The 14,854-nt window shown below is 50.9% G+C and overlaps 1 pseudogene; it reads left to right on the forward strand.

The window, feature by feature from the left end:
* The first annotated feature begins 2,955 nt into the window (after window positions 1–2,955).
* On the forward strand, window positions 2,956–7,035 carry LOC141932978 (large ribosomal subunit protein mL38-like; annotated as a pseudogene).
* The last annotated feature ends 7,819 nt before the right edge of the window (window positions 7,036–14,854 follow it).

Below are 14,854 nucleotides of genomic sequence, written 5' to 3' on the forward strand. Positions count from 1 at the left end.
CAGCATGCTGTGTAAGGCTTTGTGCTTGCTGCTGGTGGGAAGGGACGTGCTGGGGGGCAGCTGCACTTGTATTCCACTTCTCAGGAGGCTTGGTCCGTTCCTGGGGGCTGTTTTAGTTCCCCTGTATATAAACCTCAGATGGGTGTTGGCCGCCTTGTCCTCTGAAGGAGCTCAGCGAAGCTCTGAGCCAGGGCAGTGCCAGGAGAGGGCAGAGAGGCCAGGAAGGGAGAGGCCGGTGGGTTGAAGCCCATTTGCACTGGGAGCGTGGGGAGGATCCTGCTGCAGGGACACGCAGGCAGCACCCAAAGGGATGCTGTGTCGTCTCCATCTGCGGTTTCTCTGACGGCGGCAGCACCACACAACTGGGCTTCTGTTCCAGGCTTTCCACCTCCCATCGGCAGCCCGGGAGGTATCCAAGAACTCCTGGCCAGGGCCAGCTCCGCCGAGCTCAGTGCCACCCTGGCGATGATGAAGTTCCGAGCCCTGCAGGTGAGTTGGTGGGAGACGGGGGTGGGAAGGGGCTTCAAACCCGCTGGGTGGGAGCAGGGCTGGGTGAAGCCTGATCTGAGCCTGGTAGGAGACAGCCCAGGCTGTGGCTCAGATCATTACTGAGCTGTGGGGCTGGGTGGGCTTGGAGAAGCCCCGGGCACCTAGACGAGTGATGGCAGAAGCAAGGACGGGTGGATCCTCCTCACAGCTGGTCTCAGGCTGATGGAGAACGTCCTCCATGGGGTTGCCCTTGTCCTCGCCCTGTCCGTGGATGGGAGAAGCCAGCTCTGTTGGCCTCTGGCATCATGATGTCCCCGTCTGTCACGGTCCACTCGGTGGACTCGTGATGGTTCGTTTGCTACGATCTCGAAAGTGCAAAATTAAGGCGACCAACACCAAAGGGGATAGCAGTAATCAAACAGTGAAACTTTATTGGGTTGCCTGTGAAGAGGCACGCGATAGTTAGAGATGGGTGAAAGAAAGGAGAAAAGTAAAGTTAAGTTTTAGAGAGAAGAGGGAGAGAGGTTATAGCTACCACCGCTGATCTCACGACGTCCTAACGGTCCCGGGTCCAGCTGATGCTGCGTCGTCGATCGTCGTGGTCCTTGGTGGGGAAGCTTCCGATTTTCGTTGTCCAGAAGTAATCTTTTATGCTTAGTAACACACCTTGCTCCACCTCTGCCTCGGGGGTCTCCGCCCTTCTCAGAATTCAATTATCATATCTCCACCCCTCTCGAGCAAGGCCATCGCGCGTGCGCGGGGGGGGAGTATCCGAGGTGTGGTCAGTCTCGGAGGCGGGTAACCTTCAACCAGGAGGTGTGTTTTGGTATTATAATGAAGCAAAGTTCATCTGAGGTTCATGATTTCTTCATCGGTGTTATGGCAACAGTCACGATCCATCTTTTTGACAATGGCTATGCAATTATCACTAACTGCTCTGGCTAGGCCCAGGTACCGAACAATAGCACAACACTCTTTGTACTGCACGGCTCAGGCACCAAAGAACAGCACTGCACTGCCTGCACCACACGGGTCAGTACTCAGGAGAACAGCACAGCACTGGCTGTGCCACACAGTTCTGCATTCAGGAGCCTTTGCACCACATTCCATTCCAGGGGTCGGCAGCTGCGCTCCAAACAGGCTGTTGTCGGGTACCTCACTGTCCATGTCCCTGATGACAATGTTGAGACAATGCTGATCTTCTGACCGACTCTTACACCGTCCTCTCCCGTCAGCCCGACGATTCCCTGCTGGGCCCTTCCCCAGGTGGGGCTGCTCTTTGAGGCTTCCGCTGTGGGTCTTGCTGAGAGTGTGAGGTTGTGGGCTCTGGGCGGGGGGAGCCCCCACACCCCAGGGGGTACCACGGATGGTAGCTGCCCCCTGCTGACTGCAGGAAGGAGGGTTTGGGATGCTTCCCTCCCTCATGAGTGACACCCGGGACTGTCAGCCCCCTTCTGTGGCACTCTCTGATACCCCTTCCATCCATCCCTCTCTTCTCAGGACCACGCTTACTTAGATAATGAGCAGCTCTTCCTGGAGTCCCTGAAGAAAAGCGTCCTACAATGCTCCTTTTGTGCCAGGCTGAAGGGGTGGCGTCCCCAGGCCATGCTCAAGGGATGGCTGAGCAATAAACCGATCTTCACACGATCACCAGAGTTACCGTACTTCTTGAGGCCTGGGTGCTCGGTGGACCTTTCCACAAATCAAGCACAGCAACAGCAGGTTTTTGTGCTGCTTTTATACACAAAAATCAGAGGCTTTTCCAAATACGCCTATTGGATACGGATTGGTTAGTGATTAACATCCTGCATGCTTCTACTACTGCGTGTGCTCAGGGAAAGGGTCTCAACCTGGGCAGCGTCTTCTGAACCTCTGTGTGTGTGTGTGTGTGTGGTTTTTAGTATTATAACGAAGGTAGTTCACTTCCAGGACACTCAAAAGTTAGTTTTATTGCCACGTTAATTAATCGGTTGTTCACTGTGCTAGGTTGTCCAATATTTCATCCCCAGCACAATCCCAGACCTTCTCTTTATGTTCCAGGGTGTTCCACTTGTTTCCTAGGGTTTGGAGATCACAGTCTATCCTGTATGAATTTCTCATCACTAGCGCAGGTTTTCTTGACCACGCTTCAAAGTCCCACTTGCCCGAGCTTCAACCCCTTGGGTGCGGTACCTGTAGCCCCTGGCGCGATCCTTAACCACGGCTACGAGCAGATGTGGACTGTGCCAAGAGCCACGGTGTGTGTGGCCTCCATCTCTGGGGGTGGCAGCAAGGGCCGCTCTGGGCGTGGGGCAGAGGGGCAAGGGCGGAGGGAAGAGCGGGTCCCTGCGGGGCTGTGGGTGGGTTTGTAGTCAGGCGCGGTGCCAGGCAGCCCCGTTGCTCTGGCAGCGGGGGCCTTGCAGGGCCGGCGGTGCGCGGCGCAGCCCCTGTCGCCATGGGAACGGGGGCCTTGGACTGCTGGCGGCGCGCAGCATGGCGGCGCCTTTGCTGAGCGCGGCGCTGCGGGGCGGGCGGACGTTCGGCACGACCGGTGAGGCGCGGGCCGGGGAGCCCCGGTTCCCCGTGAGCGGGCAGTGGGAGGCGTTTGGAGTGTGTGTGTGGCGGGGCGGGGAGCCCTCGGCCGCCTGGGTTCCGCAAGCGTGCTGGCGGGGACGGCTCCGGGAGGGGGGGGTGGCAGCGGCCAGGGACCGCGCTCCCGCTCTCCCGCTCTCCCGCTCTCCCGCTCTCCCGCTCTCCCGCTCTCCCGCTCTCCCGCTCTCCGCCCGCCCCGGGCGCTCTTGGTCTTGTTTCTCGCTTTCTGTCTAAAGCGGGAACTCTGTCCTCTTCCAGCTGCGCTCTGCAAGCGGGCGGCCCCGCTGGGGCCGATGCCCAGCGAGGAGATTGACGTGGACAACTTGGAAGCGCTGGAAAAATACCGCAGTTTCACTCGCTACTTCAGGCTGGCGGAGAAGGAGAGCAGGAAGCCCCGCTGGTGAAAGACGTACCGGCAGCACACCTGCCGCCCGCCAGGTACTGGTGGGAGGAGCTGCTCCGCGCGAGGTTTTGCTGCTGAAGGTCGGGGCAGCTGTGGTTGGGTTTGCCCCAAAGCCTGCCCTGTAAGGAGCTGATGAGGTGCTTTGGCATGAGGTTGGCCCTTTCCCGGTGCAGAAGTTTGCAGAGTGCAAATGTCTTCAGGGGAAATGGATGTTAGTTTTTTGGAAGGAGGGCGGCTGGCCGGGACCTGCTAAAAGACGTGGAGCAAAGTAAAGTCGTGAGTCCTTGGAACCCCAGTAGTATCAGAGAAAGCAGATGAGGACCCAGAGCTTTAGAGCTGCAGCAAATAATAGCAAATTTGGCTGCTCTGCTGAGCAGGCTCAGAGACCAGAGCTGCTCCCCAGCTGGCAAACCTGCGGGCCTGGGAGTGTGATGGTTGGGGAGGGAGGAGGGAGCAGAAGGGTGGAGGTGCAGAGGGAGGGCAGAGGTGGTAGAATCGAGTCTCTGACATCTCGGAGTTTGTGTCTCTTTCACATGCTCCCTACTGTTTGGCAGGGGTTTTGTGTTTGGGTATTTGGAGATTCATGTTTTTCCCATACATGATTTTTTCACCCCTCTCTGAAGAGCCAAAGACCGACATCAGCCTGCCGCGTGCTAAGCTGCTGCGGGCACAGGAGAGGAAGGAAAGAAAAAAGATCCTGAGGGAGAACCGCCAGAGTGCCGAGATGGAAAGAGCAGCGCGGCTCCGGACTGGTCTGTGCCGCACCACCTCCCTCCCTGCCCCGGCCGCTCTGGGCCCCCAGCTGCCTCCTGCAGCGTTTCTCTCTCCTTGCGGTGCTGACTCCCCTCGACGAAGTCAGAGCTGAGTGGGAGAAGACCAGCGGCCCTTTCCACAAGCAGCGTGTGGCGGAGCACTGCGGGATATTTCGTGACTTGTTCAAGGGGGCCACGTTCACCCCCTGGGTTCCCTTGAGGGTGGAGTACAGCCCAGAGGACGAGTACCTCATGCCGGTCTGCTATGGGAACGTGGTGACGCCGTCAGAGGTGTGTGAGGGGAGCTGGGAGCAGCCTCGAGCCCATGTGTGTTTCTGTCAGATGCTTCTAACAGGCGTTGCTTGTTCTGGGGATTTCTTTTGCAAGGGTATTTCCCCTGTGATGAAGGAAATATGTTTCTTGGACACGACAAGGACAGAGCTTTGCAACAGGGTCGTTGTCTGTCAGCAGGCTGGTGTTTGTTAAAGCCCCCTGGGGGCTCTCCGGGTGGAGCTGGCTTACTGGGTGGTGGTGTGGCTGTGCCCGGTTTCCTGGCCATGCCCGTGACAAGTGCACGTTCTTTGCCTTGGAAATTGTGATCTGGTCTGAATGGAAGCTGTTGTTTGAGCGATTTACATTCCCTTTCTGTTGCTCTTCTAGGCTTCCAGTCCCCCTGCAGTGTCATACGAGGCAGATAAAGGCTCCCTCTGGACTTTGTTGCTGACAAATCCAGGTGAGTAGCGGGTTCTTTAAAAAAAAATCTTTGAGCTGGGTTGTTTCACTCTGCTTTTGGTCAGCTCCTGTTTCTTTTGGCTGCACAAGCTGACGTGAGGTGATATCTGGAAAGCAGGGACATCTTACGTATGCAGGAGAGATTGTAGCCTCCCCAAATTTCTGGCGGTTGAGAGATGGAACAGTGATGCAACGGGACCTGTGTCCGAGTGTAGAGGGAAGAATTCCCTGACTCCCGTCTTTTGTTTACCCCCCAAAGCCCTCTCTCCCTTGGCAGTCTGCCTGGGGGGTAGGTTAGCTGACACTGTTTGCCCTGAGAAACCAAAGCACAGTGACGCGAAGCAGCTGAGCAAGAAGTCCTTTTAGTCTTGGAATTCCATGTGTAGAGTTCTTTGCTCCTCCTTTTAAGCTCAATCCTATAAGGTTGAGTTACTTTTCTGGTAGGAAAGGAGTGCTGGGAGGTCTCGAGCTGCCCCCTCCCTTCAGAGCGGATCCGGGCATGGGGTTGGTGCAAACATCAGGGTGTCCCTGAGTCACCTTTCCCTGTGGTGTGCGTTTGCAGATGGACGTTGAAGAGATGCGGACTCGGAGCACTTGCGCTGGCTGGGGTGAGTACGGCACCTCGCAGCCGCGCGCTGCTTGGCTCAGGGAAGTCCCAGGCGGAGCAGGCAGAAACTCCTCCAGCAGAGCTCGGGAAAAAGGATGCCTGTGAGAACAAACAGCCTGAAGAGAGAGAAGGGATGGGGGGAGTGGAGGCCCTCCCAGCCGGGGAACGTCTCAAGCACTCGCGAGTAGCGGAACTGTGGTTGTGGGGTGCAGAGTGTGGAGCTGATGAGGCTGCCTGGGCAGCACAGGGTGGGCTGGAGGAGGGAGCCCTGTGGAGACGGGACGGTTCTGGTGGCAGAGGGGAGGACACCAGGAAGTTCCCTCAAAGGGCAAGAAAGGAGCGAAATCAAATCCCCGATGGTGGGTGTCCCCCTGCAAACCCCTTCCCGGGCACAGACGTTGCTCTGAGCCCCGCCAGCCTCTCGCGTGTGTCTCCCTGCGGCGCCGCTGCAGCGTCTCCTGCCGCGCTCCTCGGCCCGCGGCTGGGGGGGGTCTGTCTCGTGAAGAGCCGCGCGGGCGGGCAGCGCGCGCCGCGCAGCGGGTGCGGAGAGGCGGCGGTTGGGCCGTTGGGCGCCCGGCGGCGGAGAGGTGGGGGCTCCCCGGGGCGGCGGCAGGCGGTGTAATAAAACATATATGGTATTTGTTATTCAAATCTCAAGGGGAAAAAGAAGTTGTAGTCAGGATGTTGTGGCCGAACAGTTTTGTAATTCTCTTCTGTAAATAAGAAATAAGATATATGTATATAGTTTCTATTGTTAAAATCAGTTGTTAGAAGGGAGCTAAAATGGCCCCCATCTTCAAGCCACTCCAAAAACACCTGTGCTGAGTCATCCCCCCTTCTCTGATGGAAACCTGAGAAAAGCCCGCGAAAACCGGAGAAAAGCCCGCGAACCTTGTTTACACCTTTGCAGACCCCTCAGGGTACGCCCATCATGAATATGGATGAAGCCTACACTATAAAGGGACTCAGTTCTGTCCTGTGAGGTGTGTGTCTTGGTAGAGCAGAGACTCCCGGCACACCCAGCGCTGTTTTGCTCACTTGCCGCTTGCTAATAAATTTTTATTGATCACTAAAACTTGAGAAGTGGTTATTTCCCACTAAATTACAAGTAATCAATAACAAATTTGGTGCTGTGACTCGGATCCAGATCTTTTGGTGCGAAACCCCGGATAGGGGAGGCGCCCTATCTTCGGATAGCCCCAGTCTGAGGATCTCGTGGCCAAAATGCTGGATATCCGAACCCCTTTTAATTCGGACTCGGGAGTGAGCAAAAGAATCTGCAGAACCCCTTAAATTTTGTGCACGAAGACCGATCGAAGACTCCGGGGAGGAGTAAGTATTTGCGTTTGTGCGGTTATCCGTTCGGTTGGGATTGGTAATCCCAGAGTGCGAGTGAGTGAGAGGTCTCGAAGAGATCACCCGAGTGCGGACCCTTTAGTCGTGCAATTCTCGTAGCCCGCGAGGGAGCGAGTCACGAATAAGGGGAGCGTGTGTGTGTGTGAAAGAAGGCACTCTGGAAGATGGGACAGAGGGAAAGCAAGCCCTCTGGATCCATGGGTGGGGGCAAGGAAGAATTGCCGGATATCCCACTAGATAGTCCTTTAGGAGTTCTGTTAGAGAATTGGAAAAATTCCCCAAGAAGTCATGACATCCACCTCCCCCCCGCCCCCCCCAACTCCCCGGGGCTGAGGAGCTTCCCCCGCCCCGGGGCACCGTTGCCTTCGGGGTGGAGGCAGCTGAACTCCTCCCGCTGCTGGCTCCAGCTGGGAGAGGGCTTGTTCCCGGGGCGCCACCGGCCCGACCCGAGCAGTGTGCCCAAGCCGAGCCCTGGAGCAGTGTCGCGGAGCCTGGCCCAGCGTGGGGGAGCGGGGGGGGCAGAGCTGCCCCCTCCCCAGCCGGGAGGGCCCGTCCTGAGCACCCAGCTGCCCTGGGGGGGGTGGGGCTGGGGCAGGGGGCACCGAGCGGCCCTAGTGAGGCTCCGTAATGCCAAATTAGCGTTTAGGTTTCTGCTCAGAGACAGGCTGCAGTAAACTGTCTCAAGGGGGCTCTGTGCTGAGCCCCCCCCTTTCTAACCCGCTCATACTTGTAACCAATGATTCTGACCCCGAATCTCCCAGACCCCCTCAGCGGGTTACCCGAAGCAAAGTTAAGGAAGGGAGGTTATACCCCCTTAGAGAAATGCTTGTGCCAGGAGTGGGGGCACAAGGGGAACCGGGAGCGGGGTATGTTGCTGTTCCCCTCAACACTGGAGATGTGAGAGATTTTAAAAAAGAAATGGGGAACCTATTAGAGGACCCGCTTGGCGTAGCCGAACGGGTGGACCAGTTTCTTGGCCCAAATTTATATACCTGAGATGAATTACAATCTATCCTAGGAATTCTATTTACTATGGAGGAACGAGATATGATGAGGAGGGCAGGTATGAGACTTTGGGACCAGCAACATCAAGTGGGTCCCACAGCAGATCAGAAGTGGCTGTTGGTAAAACCCAACTGGAATAATCAAGACCCAGGCCACCGAACCCACATGGCAGATTTAAGAATGATCATAATTCAAGGAATTAGAGAGTCAGTTCCCCGAGGGCAGAATATTAATAAGGCTCTTAGTGAACAACAGAAGAAGGACGAGAAAAAGTTTACAGTTGTACTCGGGAGTAGATCCTGCCACCCCTGTGGGGCAGGCATTATTAAAGACTCAGTTTGTGGCTAAGTCTTGGGCAGATATTAGGAAGAAGCTAGAAAAGATCGAAGACTGGCAAGGGAGAGGAATAGATTAATTGCTGAGAGAAGCTCAGAAAGTTTAGGTGGATTCCTACTTGAAGTGGTGGTATTGTTCTCGTTATCAATTTGAATACCCAGATAATGATCTATTTCAATGTTGTTTCACTTCTTCCTGACTCGTTTATTATTCAGTATACCTTTGCCTGCTTGACTTGGTGATCAGAAGGTGACAGCTTATAACTTTCTGTCCTCTTGGTATTTTGAGGACTGTAGACAAGGATCAAAAGATCACTGTGATAGATACAAGCCCTTGGCTAGCTTCAGCAGCTTTCTTCTTAGCAGTGATGAATCAATTTAAATAAAGAAAATCGGAGTAAAATATTATCAGAGTGAAAGCAATAGTCCAAGAGGGAAGGAAGTGAGCAGATCTGCAGCTTAATCTAGCTGCCTGTTCTTCAAGCAGGCAGCTCTCTTACATCATTGGCAGGAGTTGGGGAAGAAAAAAAAAAAAAAAAAAACCCACAACAGAATCAGGGTTCTAGCATACAGGCAGGTATATGGGCTGGGGAGCCAAGTTCAAGCTAATTTGCCCCCGGACCACATTCTTTTGGAGCTGCTAATCTGGTTTGTACTTCTTAGCCAAAAGACGGGGAACTAACATAATTGTAGCACACTGACTAGGCAGCTCATAAATGTTGTGTCTTTTCCAAAGGAGGAGGATGCTGCTGTGCCCTTTGCAGACTTTCTCCTCAACAGGCCGTGGCCCAGAGCTTGCCAGTTTTGTAATTTGTGATGTGCTATGTAAACACCGCGCAGCGCGTGTGTGGTATAGCTGCCCAGATGCTTTATTTGATTGCATCTGGAAGTACATGTGCAACAGTCTAGGTAGATTTAAACTACCCTTGCTCTAAATGTCTAGACCCAGTAGGAATTTCAGGTTCAGAGGAGGCAATGCAGAGTGTGTAACAGCTCAAACATGCAGCAAACTGCATTATTTTAGCCTGAAAACTGTTCTGTGCATTCCCCGGTGCCTGCATGTAATAAAGCTGTGCAGAACATGGATGTTTTATGTGATGTTTACCTGGAGGCCATGGTTTCTTTGGGATCAGAGATTTTCATTCATTGAATGGTTCTGCCTACTTTAATATGAAGGAAGTGGAATGTTTTTATTGCAAAAGGAAGGGGCATGTGAAGAAGGTTTGCCAGAGGAGAATCCAAGATGAGAAAATGTTTTCTGAAGATTAGTGGGGTCAGGGGCTCTATGTGCTGGGGACCCAAAGAACAAAGAGCCCTTGATAAAACTTAAAGTGGGTCCTCAGCGACAAGAGAGAGAGTTCCTTGTGGACTCAGGAACCGAAAGATCTACCATTCAGGCTCTGCCTCCAGGCTGTGAAGTATCATCAGAAAAAATCAGTGTAATAGGGGCTAAAGGTGAACCATTTGAGGCCCCGGTTCTTCATGATGTGATTGTTGAATCAAAATGCAAATAAGTGATTAGAACATTTTTATTAATTACCAGATTATAATTTACTTGGACGGGATCTGATTATAGAATTGAGAATTAATCTGAAAGTAGAAGAAAAAGAACTCAAAGTCAGATTATGCCCCCTCACAGTGGCGGATGAAGAAAAGATTAACCCAGAAGTATGGTATACCCCAGAGACAGTGGGTAGATTGGATATCACCCCCTTCGAAGTCACCATTAGGAACCCAGAGATCCCGACTAGAATCAAACAGTATCCCTTGCCGCAAGAAGACAGGAGAGGCTTAAAGCCTGAAATAGAGAGACTCCTTAATCAGGGGAATACTCCAATATTGCCTGTTAAGAAGGCAGATGGGAATTATAGATTAGTGCAAGAAATCAACAAAAGAACTGTAACCAGATTTCCTGTAGTAACAAACCCCCATACTACTCACTGGGGAGTACAAGCGTTGGTAAAATACATGTGCATAGGGATTTATAATGTTGCTAAGGGAATAATAAAAAGCTGTTTAACGTGCCAGAAAATTAATAAACACCAATTAAGAGAAAAGATTCAAGGGGGATGAGATTTGGCATACAGACCATTTGGAAGAATTCAAATCAATTTTACAGAACTACCAAAAGTAGGACAGTACAAATACCTCCTAGTATTGGTAGATCATCTCACTCATCATGTGGAGGCCTTTCCCACCACTCGAGCTACGGCAAATACTGTGGTAAAAATACTCTTAGAAAACATCATCCCTAGGTATGGAAATACAGAAGTAATCGATTCGGACAGGGGTCCCCACTTTGTGTCTAAAGTAATCAGAGAGACATTGACTTCCCTGGGGACCAAGTGGGAATTCCACACTCCCTGGCATCCACAAAGCTCAGGAAAAGTAGAAAGAATGAATGGGGAATTCAAGAAACAACTTACCAAATTGATGTTAGAAACAAAGATGTCTTGGGTTAAGTGCTTACCCCTAGCACTTCTGAATATCCAGACCCAGCCCCGAACTGATACTGGAATATCCCTGTTTGAAATGCTATATGGTATGTCCTATGAAATGGAATTTCCCACTGATCACCCAGCATTGGAAAAAGACAATTTGCAACCATACTTAATAAACCTCATGAATAGGAGAAAAGAACTGTGAAGAATATGGTGGTGATTCGTGTTAAAATATGATGACTTTGTTAAGAGTTTACCATGTACATGAGTTAAAGGAGATTTGTCATAGTTTGATTGTTAAAAGGAGTTTGGAGGTTTTTTTCCCTCAGTGACAGATGCTAAGCAGGTGGAAAATCACTGGCGGGACCCCTGTCAGAAGTCCCCAGCAACACCGGATTGTGCAGGTGAAATATGGTTGGAGGAATCCCTGCCAGGAGCCCCAGCCACACCAGAAAGCCCGGGAAAGTTTGAGGGACCCTGCTGCGTGTGTGAAGATGGGACTATAAAAGAGAGTGACGTAGCACCACCCGGTGCTACCCGGAGCAGGAAGCCCCCCCTGCCCCCCGGCGTGCCAATTTTTTTTTACTTGTTCTTATTGCAAATAAATTTATAAAAGATATTTTTGGCTCTGCCTCGGCATTTATAACAATTTGGTGACCTCGACGTGATACTTCGGGACCCGTGGAGTATTGGTTTCCAGGGGAGGCGCGCCCCACCTTTTAGGTGGCTCCCGAATTCCTTTGCTTCCTCGGACCGACACTATCACGAACAGAAGGCAATAAGAACAAGCAAAAGAAAAGCGAAATCCCCAGACAACGCTCCCCGGAGATTTCCCACGAAGGATCCAGGCGAAGACCTCGGACTGTGAGCGACGCTTGGTGCGGGAGGGGTGATTTTCTGCCTGAGTGAGTGCGGGGTGACTGAGACGTGACAGTGTCACGAAGCGAGTGCGGAGCCCTTCTAGCCGCGATTCCAGAGTCTCGCAAGAGGCCTGGCCGGCGAAGGGGCGAAGCGAAAGAAAAAAAAAGGTTTGAAAGGACTCAGGCAAGGGTTTTCAGGATAGGCATTATCCTAGGGTTGATACGGGATTAGTTTTATCCCAGGGTTGCCGGCAAGAGATTTGGGATAGGTTTTATCCCAGGGTTATGGGCCAGAAAGGGAGTAAATCCCGCAGCTCGGGGAACCCACGGAGAGGTTCCCAGAGAGGGAGCGATTTGCCTGACACTTCTCAGGACAGTCTCCTGGGTTATATGCTAAGAAATTGGGCTAATTGGTCAGAAACAAAATGGAAAAGTAAAGAAAAAATGATTCAGTATCGCATGGTCGAATGGACCGAAGAACCTATCAAATCTGATGATTTATTTTGGCCAAAATTTGGAACTACTGACCATTGGACATGTCAGGCGTTAAATTCATACCTAAGTAATAAAAAACCCTATAATCAAGAAGAATGTAACTATGCTCAGGTGTGGAGAGGTTCCCGAATAACATCAAAAATGTTATTACTAAAAAAATAAAAACACTAATAAGAAAACTTTCAAAGAAAAAGAACGGGAACCTTTAGAAAATCTTCCTCCTCCTCATGAGGGAAGCTCAGAGGATGAGGAACCAAAGCTTACCGCTCCTTCCCCTCCATCAACTAGCAGAACCAGCAACCAAGAAAAACAGAAACAAACAACAAATAGTGGGGCAGAGGTTTGGGAAGGCGTTGGCGGCGGCGGCGGGCGGCCCCTAGGACCGCGGCACGACCCCGCACCAGGACCCGGCCCCCCCGCGGCACCGCAGGGAGGGGGCCCGACGGCGGCTGCACCCCCGCGGGGGCTGCGCCGAGCGCTGCGGTCTGACCGCGGTGCTAGAGGAGCCCGGCCGGGGAATAAAGCAGAGAGCGAGCAACAGATTTTACAAATACGTTCGGGGGTAGACCCGACCTCCCCGGTGGGAGAGGCTTTGCTGAAAACTCAGTTCGTGGCCAAATCGTGGGGTGATACCAGAGAGAAATTAAAAAAGTTAGATGACTGGCAAGATCAGGGTCTGCAGGAGCTGTTGAGAGAAGCACAGAAGGTATATGTTAGAAGGGACGAAGAAAAGCAGAGAGTGAATGCAAAAATATTTGTTGCAGCAGTCAGAGAAACTCAGCGGAGAGAGGAGAAGCCTCCGAGATCTCGCCCTAATGAATCACCTGGAGCATTAGGTGGTGAAAAGAGAGGGACAGTAATTAGGGAAAACACATTAGCCTGCTATTATTGTGGAAAGAAGGGACATTTACAACGGAATTGTAGAAAGCGAGAGCGGGATGAAAGGATGTTTAAAGAAGAATAGGGGTGTCAGGGGCTCTATTTCCTGGGAACAAAGACATCAGAGGAGCCCTTGATGAAATTAGGTCCCCAGGGAGAGGAGTTTGAGTTTTTAGTAGATGTGGGTGCCGAAAAATCAACTGTGAAAAACATTCTGAGGGGATGTAAAGTGAAAAAAGAAACTGCTCTAGTAACAGGAGCTAAAGAGGAACCATTTAAAGTACCAATTGTCGGGGATGTAGAAATAGAATCCCAACCCCGTATCGTTATAGGGGATTTATTGTTGCTACCAGAGGCTGAAAATAACCTTCTGGGAAGAGATTTAATTACGGAGTTAAAATTAATAATAATACAAGAAAACTAAAAATTTATACATTAGCGGAAAAAGATGAACAAACAGATAGATCCCAAAGTTTGGTATACAAAAGGAGAGACTGAAAAACTTGAAATAAAACCTATTAAAATTAATTTAATTGATCCGGAGACACCAATTCGGATAAAACAATACCCCATTCCCCTAAAGGGTCGAGAGGGGTTGAAACCAATAATAGACGAATTACTAAGTAAAGGCACATTGGAACCTTGCATGTCTCCACATAACACACCTATTTTACCAGTTTTAAAATCAGACGGATCTTACAGATTGGTGCAAGATTTAAGGGCTGTGAATCAGTGAACTGTGGCTCGTCTCCCTGTGGTAGCAAACCCCTATATGCTACTTAACCAACTATCCCCTGACTATATTTGGTAAAGTAATGATTAAAACCTGGAAGGAGGAAAGCTTATCTCCTAGATGGGAAGGACCATTCCTGGTATTGTTGACTACGGAGACAGCTGTAAGAACTGCTGAAAGAGGATGGACTCATATTTCCAGGGTGAAAGGACCAGTCACAGGTGAATCAGATTGGAAGATCAAGTCAACGCCTGGAGATTTGAAGCTCCGAATGCGACGGAGTTAAAATAGGACTGGACTTACTGAGGCAGACAGAGCGACATCAACAGTAGTAAAGATCTTGAATCATCCACATGAACCCTGCGTGTATGTATATATGTTAAAAGGTTGTAACATTCACAGGTTTTTTTCGGTTTTAGACTGTTTTGCATGAAAACATAAGTCAGTTTGTATAGTTGGACAAAGAAACCGAAAGAAAAGGGAAGTAAGAGAGTGAGGGAAAAGCTGAGAGTAAGTCCAAGTGAGGGCAAGACCGGGTTGGCCTCCATTTTTGCTGTTAAGAAGACACAAACCCGACCGTTGGCAGCAACCCAATGGGCCCAGGGATAAACAGAAAAACGTGCCATACCGGACCTCACTATGGCGACTGGCTTTTTCCCCTCATTTTGTGTGTTGGCCTCGTGATGGCTAAAAAGGGTCAAAACGCTACCAGCTTATATGACCCCTTTGAAGAGAATGAGTTTGTTCTGTTAGCAAAAACTATAAGTAAAACTTTCAATTTAAGTCATTGCTGGGTTTGTGGGGGACCTTTGGGATTGTCAAGTTGGCTGTGGGTTTCTGTGCCACTTTCCCCATCACAAATTGTAAGTAACTATAGTGATGTTAATAATACTACCTGGGAAGATAGTGAAAAATGGCCAGTTCAATTTCCTAACAAGGGTAAATTTTGTCTGAACCGAACTCAGAAAGGAGGAGTTAATGTGGGAGAGAGTAAGTGTCAATGGACGCTTACACATAAATTAATTAACAAAGATAGAGGTATCTATATATGGTTGTGGCTTAATGAACAAGGATGCAGCAAAGGATTCAAAGGGTTCTGGTCAGACAAAAATGAAACTGAATATGCCAAACTACGAGGAAACGATTTTTATAATCAAACTTGCGAATGGAAAAATGACACTGGGTCCTGGTATTGT

This window comes from Strix aluco, chromosome 21 (genome assembly GCF_031877795.1).
Source record: "Strix aluco isolate bStrAlu1 chromosome 21, bStrAlu1.hap1, whole genome shotgun sequence".
Lineage (NCBI taxonomy): Eukaryota > Metazoa > Chordata > Aves > Strigiformes > Strigidae > Strix > Strix aluco.